The sequence below is a fragment of the Amblyomma maculatum genome, chromosome 3 (genome assembly GCF_055883805.1).
Source record: "Amblyomma maculatum isolate TAMU_Amacu chromosome 3, ASM5588380v1, whole genome shotgun sequence".
Lineage (NCBI taxonomy): Eukaryota > Metazoa > Arthropoda > Arachnida > Ixodida > Ixodidae > Amblyomma > Amblyomma maculatum.
Genome location: NC_139346.1, coordinates 136,154,601 through 136,171,739, shown reverse-complemented (window position 1 = coordinate 136,171,739; position 17,139 = coordinate 136,154,601).

The following is a 17,139-nucleotide window of genomic DNA, read 5'->3' as shown; positions in this document are numbered from 1 at the left end:
TTATCATCACTACTTCAAAGGATCCTACGGGAAAGTTCGCAGCACGTACAAGGTTCATCACCGGACCGGATCATCCTGAATAGAGGGCCTGAATGAGCCAGGCCATCCGTTCTTAGCAATCCCCTCTCCACCCCCCCAAGGAATAGACAAGATGGCAGATTTTGTGTTTTGGCTGAAAAACACTACATCATAATAGATTTAGAAAACGAGGACGACGATAGAGGAGACAGAGAGCGCTGCCTCTGTGAGTGCCCTCTGTCTTCGTTGACTCAGCGCTGTGTGCGTGTTTCCTCTATCTTCTTCCTCGTCCTTCTGGCTCTTTAATCCATAATGAACAACCAATTAGTCCGCACCTCAACGGTTGTAAGTTCTTTATAGATCCCTCCCAATTTCCAGTAATTGAACCAGAGCTTATGTATATCGATATAAAATGCTCCAAAAAAGCTGTTCATCGCATCGTATATTTCCCAAAGCGAACCTCATAGTTCGCCAGTCGACATACAAAGACCTTCACTCGCCCAAAAATTGATAAATCGCGTAAAGCGATGTAGAGGTCAGAGCTGATCGAGATAACACACTGAACTGGGCGGACTGGCGCCTGCACAGGAACGATGCAGCAATTTCGGACTACTTCCGATTTGATATCTCATTTATTACGCCCGCAGCAAAAGCAATATCACCAAAATCAAGTTAACGCATAGATTTCTAAGACTATATTGCGCTTTCATGGCAATGACAGCCACTCTGAGTGAAATATTTCGTATAGAGTTTTCCAGCATAGAAGCAGTGGTCTCGCAATTGTGATTTTTTCTGAGGTTAACTGCAGCAACGAGCACGCTCGAACGAACCCACCGTACACTACGACGGAACTTGTTCCTCCAGGAGCGAGCACCCCGACTCAGAAAGACCAGACATTGCATTTCTGATGGCCCTAGCAGTTAAATAAAGGTGTGAAGGCGTGCGGAATGGATGGGCTTCCCCATCCGGCAGGTATTTCTTCGCTCTTTTTCTGCCTTCGCTCGAAGAGAGTAGCGTTGGTGACCACCGCTGTCTTCGTGTCTCGACGACACATTGCGGTGCGGAGATGAGCACTTCCCTTCTAGATCGTGCACATCTATTTACATATTTTACAACTTATTTACATCAACGTGATCAGATGCGACATCAAAACATCAAATGGGCTCAACTACAAATGGGTGCATGATCGAAGGTCAGAGACTAGCAGAATCAGGCCTTGGCCTTCTGCTACACTTTAGGCCGGAGTCCCTTAAGACCTCCGTCAGCCTAGCCTCCCACCTAGGGCAACCCGTCAGCCCTCGACTCTCGTCCGAACCCAACTCTCCAAAACGTTTCCAAAATCCATTCTAGTTCGTAGACCAATGAAGGAATTTTATTTATTATTTATTAGTACCTCAAAAGCCCACGAGAGGCATTACATGAGAGGTCACCATTCTCTGACTAATAACATATATGCTATATTTTAAAATGGGCTGACCAATCACTGGGCTACGTATGCCCCTCTCCTACGCATGTTAAGTGAAACAAACACAAAGCACACAATGAGCAGCGAGTAATTGGGTACGCAAACACAGACATCTGCGATTTGCACTCTCTCCCGAAATCTTCCAACGGTTCACGCAAGAAGCGCCAAGCAGTCGCAAAGATAATCCGCGCCGACAGTTGCGCTTCCAAAAACACTCACCAACCTAAGGCCCAAGCATTCCGATGCTGTCCCTGGTCGGTTGCCCACGGGCGGCGATTTCAAGGGGACGTTTGTCCAGACGTCTTCCCGAAAAGACACCGACAGCGGTTCCCTCTTCCGCGCATTCTCCCCAGCCCGTGTTTCGAGGATTTATGGCCGTCCGCGCCCTCCCCACTCGAAGCGAAAAACAGAGCAGTTATCGCCGAGCCCACAACAACCGCGCTTACGCTGTGCTCTCTAACAACTCATTTTGCCTGCCTCGCGGCACGGCCAAAGCGCGACTCTGGGGCCATTTTCCGAGAATCGGAACGGACCGCATGGCGGAGTCGCCCGTTCCTATGTTTTCAGAAACCACTTCCGGAGAGCAGCCGCCCGCGCGAACGTCGTAAATAAACTCGCGTCAAGTGCCCCTTGACCTTGGCCGCCCCTTCGGAATCTTCCCCGCAACAGCAGACCCACGGTGAACGCTTCGTTTCTGGGAGAAGCCCGCAAACTTAACTCTAGCATCTCCACAGATTACGCTGGCTGATTTCTCTGCATGCAGTCATTATGAAAGTGCTTGAAATATGAAAGACGGAAGACAAAGCGCGGTCAATCATAAGCAGTGAGCCGCTGCACGAGAAATGACCACACGTTTTGCAAAGAGGCTTCACTTACAAGGATGTCAATTTTCCCAAAGTGCTTCACTGTCTTCTCCACTACAGATGCCACGTCCGCTTCCACCGACACGTCGCCGGGAGCGACGAACACCTGAAAAAATTGGCCGAAGATTACGACACCCAATAATGCGAAATGTGGTCGCAGAATTTAGTCCCGTGGTGAGAGGACGTAAATAAAATAGCTACACTATATCTTTCCCCATAACAATCCTATGACTGACGTTTATTCATTTCCGCATTCTTTACTGTTATACCGCCGGCATGACACCTGCAGTTGCCACTGTCGTGTTTCGTCGACCTCGCCTCAAGCGACGCGTTCGCCCCTTGAACGCTTTCTATTCTGCGAAACTGCAAAAATACTTGACGGCAAATACTTTGCGCATTCTTTAAGCTCCGGCTTTAGGGGTACGACGAGACAACGTTTATGCTCCCGTCTGCGACTCCCTGGGCGGATTTAGATTCCCGTTATGCACTTTCAGTTCAGTTCAGTCGTTCAGTCGTGTCCGACTCTTCGTGACCCTATGGACCATGTCACGCCACGCTTTCCGGTCTCTCACTATCTTCCTAACATCACATAACTTCATCTGCAGTGCCTCGAGAATGCCATCTAAGCATCGCGTTCGCTGCCTACCCCTTCTCTGGCGACCCTCAACCTTTCCCAACATCAAACCTTTCTCCAGCGACTCCTCTCTTCTCATCAGATGACCAAAGTAGCTGAAATTTAACTTTACAATTTGACCCTCCAATGAGCAGTCAGGGTTTATGGTCGACAATATCGACTAATTTGATCTTCTGGCAGTCCAAGGAACTCTCGAGAGTCTTCGCCAGCACAACAATTCAAACGCTTCAATTCTTCGGCGGTCAGCCTTTTTCACAGTCCAACTCTCGCATCCATACATCACAACTGGAAAGACCATAGCACGAGTTATACGGGTCTTGGTTGGCAGACTAATGTCTCTGCTCTTTACTAGGCGGTCAAGGCTAACCATTGCTCTCTTTCCCAGAAGCAGGCGTCTCCTATTTTCATGGCTGCAGTCTCCTTCCGGGGTAATCTTGGAGCCCAAGAAGAGAAAATCTGTCACAGCTTCCACTTCTTGTCCATTGATGCTCCAGGACTTGATAGGGCAAGACGCCATGATCTTTGTCTTTTTAATGTTCAGTTTAAGCCCAAACTTCTCACTCTCTTCTTGTACGCGCCTCAGAAGTCTCTTGAGTTCCACTTCACTTTCTGCCATCAAAGTGGTATCATCCGCATATCTAAGGTTGTTGATACGTTTTCCAAAAATCTTCACTCCAGCTGAAGTCTCGTCCAGGCCGGCCTTCCTCATGATGCACTCTGCATATAGGTTAAATAGGCAGGGCGACAGTATGCAGCCTTGCCTCACTCCTTTCTCAATCGGAAACAAATCAGTAAGACCATGCCCAGTTCTGCCTGTGGCCCCTTGCCCTTCATACATGTTCCTGAGGAGACAGATGAGGTGAATTGGAACTCCCATCTCTTGGAGAGCTTGCCACAGTCTGCTGTGATCTACGCAGTCAAACGCTTTCGCATAATCAATAAAGCAGTAGATGGGTTTCTGGAACTCTCTTGCTTTTTCCATGATCCAGCGAAGGTTGGCAATTTGGTCTCTAGTTCCTCTGCCCTCGCGAAACCCAGCTTGCACGTCCGGAAACTCCCGATCCATATACTGCTGCAGCCTACCTTGGAGGATTTTCAACATCACCTTGCTAGCATGCGAAATAAGCGCGATCGTGCGGTAGTTGGAACAATCTTTGGCACTGCCTTTCTTTGGAATGGGGATGTAAACTGACCTCCTCCAATCCTGTGGCCACTGCAGGGTTGTCCAAATCTTCTGACATAATGTATGCAGAATGTTAACAGCGTCATGGTTGAGGTTTTGAAGCAACTCAGCTGGAATGCCATCAATTCCGCTAGCTTTGTTCTTAGCAAGGCTGGCTAAGGCCCGTTCAACTTCACTCTTCAGGATGCCCGGCTCGAGATCAGTAACTACAACCGGCTTATTTTGGGTTTGCACATTCGGGTCCTTCTTGTACAGTTCTTCTGTGTATTCCTGCCACCTCTTCTTTATCCCTGAGGCTTCAGTGAGGTCCTTGCCTCGTTTGTCCTTTATCACGCCCAGCTTAGCACAGAAGCTTCCTTTGATATCTTTGATTGTCTTATACAGAGCTCTTGTGTTCCTTAATTGGCTGTTGTCCTCAACTGCTTGGCACTGTGTGTTCAAGAAGGCATTCTTATCTCTCCTTGCTATTTTCTGAAAATCCGCATTGAGAACCTTGTATCTTTCTCTTTCTCCCATAACTTTTGCCATCCTCCTTTCCTCAGCTATTTGCAAAGCCTCTTCAGATAACCAGTTTGCTTTCTTGCATTTCTTTTGCTTTGGAACTACTTTAGTAGCAACTTCTTGTATTATACCACGAACATCAGTCCGCATCTCTTCGGGCTCTCTGTCTTCTAGATCTAATTCTTGAAATCGATTCCTCACTTCCACAGCATATTCTAATGGAATTTGATCCAGATCATACCTGAAAGGCCTTCTAGTTTTCTGTGTTTTCCTTAATCGAAGCATCATTTTGTCAACTAGAAGCTGATGATCGGTGCCACAATCGGCCCCAGGCCTTGTTTTACTGCTTGTATAGCGATTCTCCATCTCTGCCGGCAAAGAATATAATCGATCTGATTCCTGCACAGACCGTCCGGTGAAGTTTATGTGTACAAGCGCCTCTTGTGCTGTTGAAAATGAGTATTCGCTATGGTCAGGTTGTTTCTTGACAAAACTCTACTTGCCTCTGCCCAGCTTCATTTGGCTCGCCAAGACCGAACTTGTCTATAATTCCGGATATTTCTTCACTCCCGACCTTAGCATTCCAGTCTCCTATGAGAAAAACGACGTCTGATGATGTGGTGCGGTCTAAAAGGCATTGTAGGTCCGCATAAAATCTCTCAACGTCAGCTTCTTCAGCAGTAGTGGTCGACGCATAACTTGGATAACTGTTATGTTGAAAGGGTGACCTTGGATTCGAAGTGAAATCATTCGGTAGTTTTTGCCGTTGTACCCTAGCACTGCTTTGCCCATTCTTCTGTTTACTATGAGAGCGAATTCACTCCTTTTCTTGGATTCGTGCCCACAATAAAAGACATAATGGTCGCCGGAGTTAAATTCTCCCATTCCGGTCCACTTGAGCTCGCTGATACCCAAGATATCAATGTTCAATCTGTCCATTTCTTGCTTGACGACATCCAGTTTACCTTGCGTCATAGATCTTACATTCCATGTTGCTATGGGATATATCTCCTTGCAACATCGGACTTTCCGGTCGCTGCCCGACACATCCACAACTGAGCGTCCTTTTGGCTTTAGCCCAGCCGCTTCATTCGTCCTGGAGCTACTAGGAATCGCCCTTTGTTCATCCCCAGTAACATGTGGGATGCCTTCCAACCTGGGGGGCTCATCTTCCGATGCCATATCATTAATGGTACTGTGACTGGCCATAGAGTTTTCTTGGCAGGAAATACTGTAGTTGGTTGCCATTTCCTTCTCCAGTGAATCACATTTTGTCAGAACTCTCTGCCGTGACCTGTCTATCTTGGGTGGCCCTACACAGCAGAGCTCACGACTTCATCGAGTTTCGCAAGCCCCTCCGCCACGACAAAGCAGTGATCCATGAAGGGGGTTATGCACGTTGCTACTCGCATAATCATCACGCCTTCAATTAGTGCCCCTAATACGTTATACAAATTCATCTCACGCGTTATTAAATAAAACAAAGATTTCATACAGTCATTATCATCCACACTTTGCGAAAGACCATAGTGGATAAATATTAAATCCCGCAATTTATTAAGCCATGTGAAGGTCCTAGGGCTGCCCATCTAACTGAGGATGAAACGCTATCCGTTTCGATTTTCTTCATACCTTTCCAATTGACAGCTGCCAACTCGGGCAGCAGTATTTGCCACCTACGTGCTTGAAATCAATGGCCTGCCAACACCCAACGCGGCAAAGGTACTCGTGATTTTTCATTCACAACGCGTACCGCTACCGCTGTGCCTTCCTCCCCTTTTCCACCGTACACTTTCACTTTTCTCTCTTTCGCCATTGGGCTCCTCGCTCTCATTTTGCAACTCCTCTTCCGCATTTCGTTCCCGCCCTTCTGTGGCGTTCATTTCTAACATATCGCCATAACCGTCACCTTCCGTAATACTCGCCCTTCACCTTCTCGTAACACCACCATCATGTTTTGAATTATTCCGCCCTCATAACAACCTCCTTCTAATTGGTAACCGCTCTATAGGTTCTCCTTGTCGCAGCCCCATTCCAGTTGCGCTTTTTCTCGCTCCCGACAGACGGTAAAAGCCAATAAGCCACACGCTGTCTCCCACCAGCTTTCCCTCTTCAATTCCTTCTAAATGCGGGGATGGAATTTCCATCTCTACTGCCTGCTACCCGTGACAAATCGTTTCGCCATGTTGCAACCTTGTACGCCTGGCAGGTGGCGTTAAACCGACTATTAAGAAGTGTTATCCCTTAACGGGCGCCTAAGAACTGCGCTCTGAAATGAAAACAACCGAAAGCATCGCCGTTTTATATTTTCCCCTCGAGGGTTTCAATTCCCAAGAATGCCTATAATTTACCATGCTCTTTCGTAGCTTCGCAGTGCCCGATACCAAATGCAATATTAATAATTAAAATGCAAGCAGCGTTTAAGCTGTACTTGTTAAAAGTGCCGTAATCCTTTCTATGCATAAATTCCTTATCTATTGACGTTTCATTTATGCGGTGTTTACCTAAACACTAATTTCAGTTAAGCCACATTCGCGCATTGAGCACACAGACCTCCGAAGGACTAAATATTCAGAGAGTTAATTCTTGACTTGGGTACAAGAGCCCAAACTATGAAAGAAGGGGGAGGGGGGGGGGGGGGCTGAAGTAGTACGGATATATCATGGCGCCATTTTGCACTGCCCTTTCTTCATTCTTGTCTTTTTCTGGTTGCTGTGATCATGTCAAGGTAGACCGTACCGTCGTAGGCTACTCAGCCGAACTACAGGGTCGCAGACAGTTTGCAATCGCCTGGTATCCTCTCTTTCTAATAGCTTCGCAAAACGTAACAGTTAAGCTTTACGGCGCCTTAGGTAAGGGGCGAAAGATTGAAAGATTGAACGAGTCTTGCAACCAATATCGCTGCTGAAGATACTTAGTGGCGGCCCGTTTATAGTTTGTTACCTCGCCGGCTGCAGATGTTAGAGGTATTATGTTACTCGAGGCGCCGGACGAAATATTCTTTAAAAAAACTGGAAATTCCAGGCAAGGTACATTTAATTCGGCAGATTACCGTACTGCTCCTACGGAAATTATTCTACGAAGGCATGGTTGGTACAGTGTTATGAAGTAAGCAAGGCTCTCCAAGGCACCAAACTGTGTAACAGTATTGCACTTAAGGGTGAAGACCAGGTAAAGCAGTACCTCCCATTCGCCCTTTTCCTTTGCAGAGTTTTCTGTTTTGAGAGGTTACGCTGAGTAGCCCCTGAATGTGCACCCTTGACCTAAACATGATGCTACTCGGGATGGACACAAAATTGGTTGAAGACCTGTCTACTATTTTTAAAACCGATGCACTTTGCACGTGCTGATATTAGGCTCTCGCAATGCATATTTCAAGCAATGGGTTTGCTTTGAAATATTGTTCTAGTACGTTGTTAAAAGCTAATGCCGCGCGAACCTACAAACGACAGAACCGGGGAAGAACGCAGTTGCAGACAAGCGGAAAGTCGTGATCACGCCATGCATCCGCTACGGTATAAACCGAAAACGACGATAAAGCACAAGCAGTGCCCACAGTATATAGCAGGGATTTTATCCTCCACTTTTGCCGTGACCGCTTAGATAAGAGTAGTGCGTCGCGCCAGTACGGCGGAGTGACTCAGCCCTGGTAAGGCAAGGGAGCCCTGGACTGATCAGAGCGGCGCGCCTTACACAGCTGTGTTCCTGCAAGCCGGTCGCCCCCGTCGTAGATTGAAGGAGACGAGAGGCGTGTACTAACTCTACCACGTGATACGCGCTGTCCTGGTTGGCTCAGGTCACCCTTACTGTTCGCAGTGTTGCAAACAGCTTGTGAGAAAGAGCGCAGAGCAAATGGATGGTAGGGCACCGGGAAAAAACCTGCAACCCTTTTCCTGAAGCCGGCCGGATTGCTTTCCAAGCGACAAAGCGCTAACATCATTCGCACGAAAATCAGCAATGTACACATAAACATCTGGGCGTTACAGGCCCTTCCAATATAAAAGGGAACAAAGTTTGAGCATTTGATTCAAGGTTACTCAAAAACGAGTATTCAGCACTCTTCCTTCGCGCTTTCATTCAACCCTCGTTCTCTCTGTGTGTGTGTGTGTGTGTGTGTGTGTGTGTGTGTGTGTGTGTGTGTGTGTGTGTGTGTGTGTGTGTGTGTGTGTGTGTGTGTGTGTGTGTGTGTGTGTGTGTGTGTGTGTGTGTGTGTGTGTGTGTGTGTGTGTGTGTGTGTGTGTGTGTGTGTGTGTGTGTGTGTGTGTGTGTGTGTGTGTGTGTGTGTGTGTGTGTGTGTGTGTGTGTGTGTGTGTGTGTGTGTGTGTGTGTGTGTGTGTGTGTGTGTGTGTGTGTGTGTGTGTGTGTGTGTGTGTGTGTGTGTGTGTGTGTGTGTGTGTGTGTGTGTGTGTGTGTGTGTGTGTGTGTGTGTGTGTGTGTGTGTGTGTGTGTGTGTGTGTGTGTGTGTGTGTGTGTGTGTGTGTGTGTGTGTGTGTGTGTGTGTGTGTGTGTGTGTGTGTGTGTGTGTGTGTGTGTGTGTGTGTGTGTGTGTGTGTGTGTGTGTGTGTGTGTGTGTGTGTGTGTGTGTGTGTGTGTGTGTGTGTGTGTGTGTGTGTGTGTGTGTGTGTGTGTGTGTGTGTGTGTGTGTGTGTGTGTGTGTGTGTGTGTGTGTGTGTGTGTGTGTGTGTGTGTGTGTGTGTGTGTGTGTGTGTGTGTGTGTGTGTGTGTGTGTGTGTGTGTGTGTGTGTGTGTGTGTGTGTGTGTGTGTGTGTGTGTGTGTGTGTGTGTGTGTGTGTGTGTGTGTGTGTGTGTGTGTGTGTGTGTGTGTGTGTGTGTGTGTGTGTGTGTGTGTGTGTGTGTTTTCCCTCTTACCTCTTGCATATAACAGCGAAAGGTATTCTTCAAGTTGCTCAAAGCAAATGAGCAACAAATTCATCTTCTTGATCAACTTGGTTCCAACTCATCCACACTACATTGACCTGAACATCAGATTCCAGAAGCTCCCATGAAACATTGTTTTTAAATCCAGCTCAATGAGAGGGATTGCAAATTCCTTATTGATTACCTTCCCGCGGGGCAGTCCTCTTGCGCAGCAAGCCTGAGCCACCTTGTCCAGTGCTGCCTTGTTCCTGGCAGTTAGCGCCAGCCAGCAGCCCAAGGAGGCGAAATGCAGAGCTGTGCATTCGCCGATGCCCGACGAAGCACCTGTCAATGTGAAGGAGCCATTCTGTGATACGTGCGTCACTGACATTGCCCTCATTCAGCTAAATGTTCACAATGTATTCACTAGTTGATTTCGTATACTGGAGTTTTCAACGCAGTAGTAATAGTGACGAAACAAGAAGAATGCGAACACAAGCGCTTGTGTTTGCGTTCTTCTCGTCTCGTCCCTGTTACTGCTCTGCAATCTCATGAATGTTTCACTCTCTTTCTTCTATGGGGCCGACTTAATCAAAGTTTATGCCAGGAAATAAAAATAGCATAGTATATAAACTGACCATACACGTGGTTTCCTGCGGCACTCTCATTGTTTTGCTCCTGTGTGTTCTATACTTCAGATCAAAATGAAATTATTATAAATATCCAGTATTCTGAGACACCACTTTTATTTAAGATTCAGTGCTGGCATACTGCCGGTACTGTCCCGTTCATGTTGATGTGAATAGTCCAGGCTTCCGATGATTGTAAAATTATGCTTCGTGAGCTTGTCTTCTGCTAAAGACTAGTGAAGGCCGCATGCCAATCGGGTGCATTTTTGATAATTAACCGCAAATGGTACAGGGCACCCAACAGAGAATCTGTGAGTATGTTGGTTGTTGTTAAGCAGTTTTACAACGCCTGAAAAAAAATACGATCATACGCACTTTTCAAGGATATGTGCTAAATTTATCCGTTATGAACTGAAGAACAAGATTTACTATACGGCTTCAAAACCTATACGCTGCGCCTATCGCCCGCAGCGTATTCACGAGCTAGAAATCGGAGATAACGGACGTCGATGTCCATCTGTGCCCCGAAGTTAAAGTGTAGCAGTCTACTCACCCCTGCACATTACCTTTTTGGATCAGCCTAGCCCATTACGATATCATATCACATTGTATCGAAGTCTTTACTAGAAGACAAATTATACTCAAAAGCTCAGGCGTTGAACTGCACCGGCTACTTTATTGATGAGCTTGGTATCCATGACGTCGAAGTTGCGGCTACGTGTTCACCTTGTTGTAAATGCCGCGTTCATTTCAGACCGCATAGATCAAGATAAATAACGACATGCGAAGGCAAAGCTTCTTCTAATTTCTGTTTCCCTCGGACGGAAGTGAAACGCTGCTACAGATCGACTCACCGCTCTGTACTGTATACAGTTCGGAGGTGTGTCATACGCTTCTCCCATGCTCTTCATTACTTGGCACCTAGCGCGTTTGTATAGGTTCTTTTTTTAATAGATAGCACCAGGAAAATCACGTTTGCTCAGCGCGTGAAATCCTCGATACAGGCGGCCAGTACGAACTGTACTACGTTTTGAGTCACGTTCAGTTGTTTAGGACACCGTAAAGTGCAGGACAGCAACAAGAGCATTGAAGTGCGGATATGAAAGGAATGTTTTGCAATGTTTTTCCTATTCGGCAGTTTATATACAAACAAGGTGCAAAAATTTATTTTTTGCTCTTTCTACTAAGCGCTTGCTACTATGTACGCTGTCCGTACTTTAACGTCCGCGCTCCGTTATCTACATGTCAAGTGGGCTATTTTATGTTTTCGGTCCACGCACCTTGTTTCATAATTTTCGTCGGGCCCGTAAATACCATTTATACTGCGCTTGCACCAAACAGCAACGTTTGTGATGCTGCGCTAACAAGCATAGCGGAAAACCTGGCTACATGGCGTTGCTGATCTTAGTACCGGCAATTGTTCCCGTGATGTCTGAGGATGTGTGTCGTTTCTCGGATTGCATTAGACTCTCAGGATCAATCCCCAGTGCTCACTGAGTTTTCGTTGTAATAAAATATCTGCTTATATAAGATGTAACCCTATAGCAAACACAGTTACACTGCAGTTAAAATTACTAGGCAGCCGTCTGGGTTGATAGCGACCAGCTTCATTCGTTCTCTCTTGGATTATCGATGGAAGGAGGCTCATGGGATATCTGGACGCCGGTATTTGGATGATAATTAGGAAAAGCGCATTCTTCACAAAGAAAGATAGACACACCCATAAGAAACAATCGTCCGATTGAATGGCTTACGGAAGCAAATTTTAGAAAGGTAATATAAATCCCATATACGATACTTACGCTCATCGCTTGGCTTCAGCTAATAAAGGAAAATAAACAACAACCTTGATATTTTGAGCAAATAGAATTTCCTGCAAATAAAAGTAGTTTATTGTCTTGCCCTTATTGCGGGCATATGTAACTTACTGCTATATCGCACAAACTACGGCAAACAGATAGTATTACTTAATAAGCATAGATTTCAACTCGTAGAAACATCGAAATGTATATCAAATTTGTTTTATTCGTGTCTGATCGTGTTTCCTTTTGACATCCACTTTTGAGTACTGCATTTTTGCAATCTTAATACGCTATGTGTCTGCTATGAAATATTTTTTTCATTTTATTTGCCGCGATTATGATTTTTGTCCGTGAAACCTGAATTTGTTTTAATATGTGGCGTGGTATCGGTGTATTTTCTATATTCTCTTTGCGAAAGTCTGGCACACATTAGAAGATTTCACTTTTCACTTTGAGTATGAAGGTATTACTGTAGCTATAACCATGACCGGCTCAGATTTATATTTTCCACAGCTATCTACTGACATTACATTTTTCTTTAAAGACAAGCTGGAGAGGATACTCTCTTCGTGAGATATACATTCGGTGGTGTTGGTTTTCTCCCTTCTAGCAACATTTTCTTCGCTTAAACCGATGCGCCGCTATACATGACGGCATTGTTACGGCCAGTCCGGTGAGGTACACTGCGGAGAGGTCTGAACGCCTACGCAAATTAATTCGGCAATTACACCGGCTAATCAGATGCTAGCACAAAAAGACTTCACATTCGTTATCAGCAAGTTTCATACATTTGTCCCCTTTAAGCTTGCCGAGATCTGAGACCTGTTCAACGGCCCGTTAATATACTCATATCTGCATATGTTCCGTGCAAGCGTTGTCATTTCTGTTCAAGTCTTTAACACATATCCCCTAATTGGGATATTTCGATGTCTGATTGGATCCGAAACATGATGTGTGGTTTGAGATTCAGATAAGCTAACGACAAGCCCGTGCATAGTACCTATGTTGTTTGGGAAGAAGCGGGGGTTTATACTTCTTGCAATATTACAGGTGAGTGATATCTTAAGACTATACTGCTAATAGATGTGTGGGTAAATAGAGAACGCCACTTTGCTATCTATATCTGTTTTGCAAGCGTCGAAGCAATGGCATTGCAAAACATATGACGGGTCAGGCCCCCTGCTCATATCAATGGTTAACCAGCTTTGACATTTTAACGGGATAATAATACGAGGTTTTATATTCCGGCAGCGTTAAAGTCCGCTTTCTTAAGAAAATCCAACTTCGGCGTAGTCAGCAGAAAATTACGACCACGCCTCTGGAAGTTTATAGTTGGCAGGCGAGATGGGCCGGGCACCGATTAATCGGTGACTTGTGTGACGTCACGATACTACGTAACACGAAAGAGATAGCAACACTGCTACCATCTTCTGAATGAGAGGGAGAGGTGGTAAGAGAACCTTCCGAGGTCTACTCCTTGGTCGCGCGACCACATTTGCACCGCCTGGTACAACGTGGCTTTATGTCTATGTCGGAAGGCCTTTCGCAGTATATGGAAGCTTAGGACTGTCGACTAATCACCATGTATTAGATAATAAAACAATAAAACATAACTGATTGAGGAAGTGGTAAAGTGCATGTGCGCAAAAGAGGACCCGAAACGGGGCGCTGACGTGGATCATTAGCGCTTAGAGGCGGAACACCAGTGACACGCGAAAACATTTTGGCAAATTTCCTTAATGTTCGCTCCCAGCTGAACGTAAATCTCGTTACAAGGAAAGCAGTGCACAATGGTTTAGGGCTTATCACATAAAATTTGTACTGTATAGCTCTTGTAAAAGACACAGCCTTAGCGTGCAGCCGTAGTTTGTGAAGGGCAAGCCAGATTGTGAATACAATAATACCGAGCGATAAGAGGACCCAGCTGACCTATCCCGTTGCCTCCTCAGCATGCAAGAACACAAATGAGAGAAGAACTGGGGGCAATTTCCGCCTAAACCGACGCGGTTCCGCATTACCTTTATTCGCCTAAGAAATCTGTCCGTCTTCGAACGCTTCTTCTTTCATGGCAAGATCAAGATCCTTCACAAGTCGTGGCCCTCTAATCCCCGGCCTGCACTCTTTTTTCAGTAGAAAAACAAAGGCTTCGAAAAGAAATCGCAAGGTGTATGCGCTCAGTGAATGGTATAGCGGAACTCCGGCAATACGCTTCGTTTTTGTTCTATGCACTTACTTCGCGTGAAGGTCTTGAAACGGTCTCCTGAGCGCACTTTCTTGTTGCGTATCACAGTCACTATGGCGCATCGTCCATGAATGACATTCTTTGGTGAGTCACTCGGCCTTAGCCAGTGCAGTTGTTCTAACTCACTCTGCATGAATTATGAAACTTCGCTGAGCAGAGATGAGGAGCATTGAAGCAAAACATCCGTTAGGAACGAGTGGAACGATTTCGCTGGAGCCTTCCTTTTTATGCAGTACGAAAAAAAAAAAACATGGAATTTAGCCATATTATAGCTTGGAATAGACGAACGCCAATCTGTGGCCTAAGCAAGAAGCGGTGGCCCTGCCGGGGCCTTGCTTGTGAAACTGGGGTGGAAAACAGCCACAGGGATACATGAAAACGAAGGTTTTCAAAGCACTATTTTCTTGCTTCACCGTGCGCCTATGATGTCTCTAGGTGCAAAGCAACCATGCATGACCTAGAAACGGTGGTCAAAGGATAAAACGTAATTTCGAAAGTATAATATATATATATATATATATATATTTAGGTTCGCACAACGTCAATACAAGCGGCCAGTCGTTAAGCTTTGCTATACACGGAACAAGAGTACTCCAAATTTTGCTGCATCATTTCAAATGCAGTATACATTTTAAAAAGGCCCCGAAAAGTATTTATTGAAAATTGGAGTGAGCGGTGTGTTGCAGCTGGCCTCCGCATCGACAAGAAGCAATAGTTTAAGCTCATCTGAATAGAGTCATTATTTTTTCAATCAACGCGTTAGAACATTCAGATCCAAACTCATCGCTGCTCACGTGTTTTAATTTATTTCGCGGACCTTCTTATTCTCTTATTCTATTTTTTTCTTTCAAGTGAAGAGCCGCAAAACATTATTCGGTAGGGGGCGCTCAACCGTGTTTGCTGGATTTTGTTGTCCGTCCTTAACATGCGCTGTGTCCAGTCGTCCCTATGCAGCGTCCGAAAATGCAACCTCGTAGTTGCAGTGAAGCTTCCAGGCTACGCCGTCTGCGATAGTTGGCCAAAAGAAGATGCTTCTTCTGCGGCACTTGCGCATCGTTCAAAAGCAGAATTGCGCAGTTGGCACAATTGGAGGAAGGGAAAACGCTTGCTGTCTTTTTTTCTTCTTTTTACCAAAGGGAGGGTTTTTAACAAAATGCGCCAAGACGGGATTCACTAACAGCGCGCGGGAAAAAAGGAGTGTCCTATCGGCCAAAACGCTTTCTATAGTATGCTCATACATTTCGTACGTCATATAATCTGTATAGTATTTGCCTTTATCTTAAAGTTGCTACTGTGATCGAAGCTTTCAACGAAAGTCGAAACCATCCAGCATGAGGTCAAAAAACCGGATGTGGCACAAAGTTTCTGATCAACATGTAAGCATAGTCCTTCCATAATGGAACTTCATTTCTCTTTAGACTGCTTTGTCGCAAACACCAGTACTAATGCATCGAAGGCTGGCTGCGCGCTTGACACGCACCATCAGCCAGATTATGATGGCGCAATAAATTATATACCGCAGGAGCATTACCGTCACGGGACACAGGCAGAAAACTTCACTTATTTGCATATTCTTTTCAAAACAACTCCAAGCGCACTCATGACTGCGTGACTCCTCAAAGGCATTTCAAAGTATTTGTGCGTGTTGCCATTCAAGACTAGAATTGCTTACGGTTCATACCGAAAGTCATTCTCATCGGAAATTGCTCTAAGCAAACTTCAAATTCTAATATAGGTTATTATTAATGATTACGCACATTCATGATTTCATTCTAAGCTTGGCCGCACTTTACAGCATTGTTGATGTACTGTTTTCTCATTACTTTTCTAACGTGGCTGACTGTGACACTGTGTTTGACTTATGCCATTACTTCATTATGTTAGTCCAATTTAAGCACCCTTCTCCCCCCCCCCCCCCCCCTGTCCCTTCAACTCTTCGTGTATTACACCTCCACGGGTCTTTGAAAGAAATTTAATCGTGACGGCGACGATGACCAAAGCCTACAGTATGATCTTGGCTAGATAACTCGCCATCTACACAAACAAATTCAGACCACTGTGTTTATTGAGTTATTTAGAAAAAGACCACAAGTTACTTGAACTGCTAGTAAGCTGAGGTAAGAATTCACGGCTGATTTTCTTTTTTTTGCAAAACCACCGTAGTTAGGGGCGATTGGCTGGGTACGTTATTTAGAAGAACGGAGCATATGTGAGACGTTGATACATGGAAGATACAAAAAAAAAACATTTCATAGGCTGCAGCGTCTTTACAGTCTTTTGTTCCGCCCGTGTGGCTCTTTCTCACTTCTGCAAGCTTTCTACTTGCGTTCTCAGAAAGGAGGAAATGTCGCAAAACGATGCGCAAGTGATCGAAGTGGCAGCATAGCTTTCGCATTGTGTACATTTATTGAATTATTAATGTCGCACCTCTACAAGCGCCAAGAGCACAGACACCAATTCTATGCTTCAGAGATATCTCAGGCTACAGCTGAATCAGTGCAACTTTACGTACCAAACTTCAATACCTTGTAAACAATGTCTGCGCACTTGTTTCCAACTTCAGCAGCCCCTTGTGAGTGAGCCGTCCTCCATGGGTAATCCAAAACGCTAGTTTAACTTTTAATACTCCTAAACCTTAGGAGAGGTTATTTCACAGTGGAAAATGCCTTAACGACGACAAAGAAAAGTACGGAATCGACACCATTCAGGCAGCCGTACAAGAAACACTTCGTTTTAAAATAGTACGAATTTACACAGCTAGCAAAAAAAAAATGACATAATTTGTGCGAGATATAAAAACAAATACAGGAATGTACAGGGCTAGTCAAAAGTTTCCAGGTCACAGGTATTGCTTCTGGTCGGCGTATTCTGGCATTTGAGATCCTATTAAAGCTATCAATTATCTCAAAGATTAGAACAATGCTTCTTCTACCCTCCACGAATAT